The sequence below is a fragment of the Marmota marmota genome, unplaced genomic scaffold (assembly GCF_001458135.2).
Source record: "Marmota marmota marmota unplaced genomic scaffold, marMar, whole genome shotgun sequence".
Classification (NCBI taxonomy): Eukaryota; Metazoa; Chordata; class Mammalia; order Rodentia; family Sciuridae; genus Marmota; species Marmota marmota.
The window spans coordinates 3,570,663-3,573,265 of NW_026000079.1; positions in this window are offsets into that span (position 1 = coordinate 3,570,663).

The following is a 2,603-nucleotide window of genomic DNA, read 5'->3' on the forward strand; positions in this document are numbered from 1 at the left end:
TATATATATGAATATATATATGATGGAATATTATTCAGCATTAAAAGAGAATAAAATCATGGCATTTGCAGGTAAATGGATGGAGTTGGAGAATATAATGCTAAGTGAAGTTATGTAATCCCAAAAAAACCCATTGCCAATGTTTTCTCTGATTTAAGGATGCTGATTCATAATGGGGTTGGGGGGCTGGGGATGTGGCTCAAGCGGTAGCGCGCTCGCCTGGCATGCGTGCGGCCCGGGTTCGATCCTCAGCACCACATACATAATGGGGTTGGGGGAGGGCATTGGAGGATTAGATGAACTCTAGATCCGGCAAACGGGAGGGAGGAGAAGGGAAGGGGTAGGAAAGACGGTGGAATGTGATGGACATCATTACCCTAAAATCAAGAATCAATAAATGGGATGGGGGGCTGGGGATGTGGCTCAATCGATAGCGCGCTGGCCTGGCATGCGTGCGGCCCGGGTTCGATCCTCAGCACCACATACAAACAAAGACGTTGTGTCCGTCGAAAACCAAAAAAAAAAATAAAATATTAAAAAATTCTCTCTTTTAAAAAAAAAAATAAATAAAAAAAAAAAATAAATGGGATGGATTCAAACTAAAAAGCTTCTTCTCATCAAAAGAAACAATCAGTGATGTGAACAGAGAGCCTACATTTTGGGAGCAAATTTTTACATACATCAGATAGAGCACTAATCTCTAGGATATATAAAGAACTCAAAAATCTTAACCCTAAGTACATGTATGAAGACGCGAATGGTGTGACTACTTTGTGTGCAACCAGAGATATGAAAAATTGTGCTCTACATGTGTAATATGAATTGTAATTCCTTCTGCTGTCATATGTAACAAATTAAAATAAAAAAATAAATTTAAAAAATAATAAAAACTTTTGAGGAAATTATATTTAGACTGAAATCTAAGAAAAGAATTCTCTGGGCATGGTGACACATAAAGCATGGTGACATGTAATGCCAGCAAGTCAGGAGACTGGGACAGGAGAATTGCAAGCAAGATCCTGTTGCAAAATAAAAAATAAAAAGGGCTAGAGATGTAGCTCAGTAGTAAAGCACCCCTGAGTTAATTCCCTAGTTACCTGTCCCCAAGGGGAGGAAAAAAAAAAGTTGGGCATGGTGGTGCACACCTGTAATCCCAATGATTTGAGAGGCTGAGGCAGAAGGATCATAAACTGGAGGCCAGCCTCAGCAAATTAGCAAGACCCTCAACATCTTAATGAAACCCTGTCACAAAATAAAAAATAGAAACTGGGGAGGGCTGGGGATATAGCTCAGTTGGTAGAGTGCTTGTCTTGCATGCACAAGGCCCTGGGTTCAATCCCTAGCACCCCCCCAAAAAAAAAGAAGAAAGAAAGAAAAGAACTGGGGATGTAGCTCAGTATAAAGTGCCCCCGGTACAGTCCCCAGTAACCCCCTACTGCAAGAAAAGAAAAGAAAAAGAAAAAAAGGAGTCAACCATGCAAAGATGTGGAGGGAGGAGCATTGTAGCCTGGGGGAAAAGCACAAAACCCAATGCCAGATGAACAGAATGAGGGGACAGAAGGCACTGTGGCTGAGACCAAGAGAGCCTGGGGAGAGTCCCATGAGGTGAGGGTCCAGGGAAAGCACGTGTGCACCAGCTCGCATATCAGAGAGGTAGCAAGAATAGCAACTGCTAGGCACTGAGTGTTCAGATCCCCACAAAAGAAGATGAACCGAAGAAGGACTGGTGGATTTGCATTGGAACCATCCATGAAAATTGAAGAGTAATTTAAAGAACAGATGAGGCAGTTTGGTCAGTGAGAAAAAAAAGCAAGATTTGGGATGCAGCTGAAAGATACAATGAGAGCCTGGTGACACATGTCTATTAATTATCCCAGCAATTTGGGAGGCTGAGGTGGGAGGATCACAAGTTCAAGGTAAGCCTCAACAATTTTTTTTTAATTTTTATTTTAAAAAGTGTTTTTAGTTGTAGGGGCTGGGGATGTGGCTCAAGCGGTAGCGCGCTCGCCTGGCATGCGTGCGGCCCGGGTTCGATCCTCAGCACCACATACAAACAAAGATGTTGTGTCCGCCGAAAACTAAAAAATAAATATTAAAAAAAAAAAGTGTTTTTAGTTGTAGATGGACTCAATGCCTTTATTTTATTTACTTATTTGTATGTGTTGCAGAGGATCGAACCTAGTGCCTCACATGTGCTAAGCAAGTGATCTACTACTAAGCCACAAACCCATCCCAACAATTTATTTTTAATTTTTATTTTATTGGATTGAACCCAGGGGCACTTAACCACTGAGCCTCATCCCCAGGGTTTCTCTAAGTTCCTTAGGGCCTTGCTAAATTGCTAAGACTGGCCTTGAACTTGTGATCCTCCTGCCTCAGCCTCCCAAAATGTGGGGACTATAGGCATGCAGCAGCACACCTGGCTCAGCCTCAACAATTTAGTAAGACTCTCAGAAACTTAGTGATACTACCTCAAAATAAAAAAATAAAAAGTTTTCGGGATGTAGTTCAGTGGTAAAGTGCCCCTGGGTTCAATGCCCAATACAAAAGAGAGAGAGAGAGAGAGAGAGAGAGAGAGAGAGAGAGAGAGAGAGAGAGAGAGA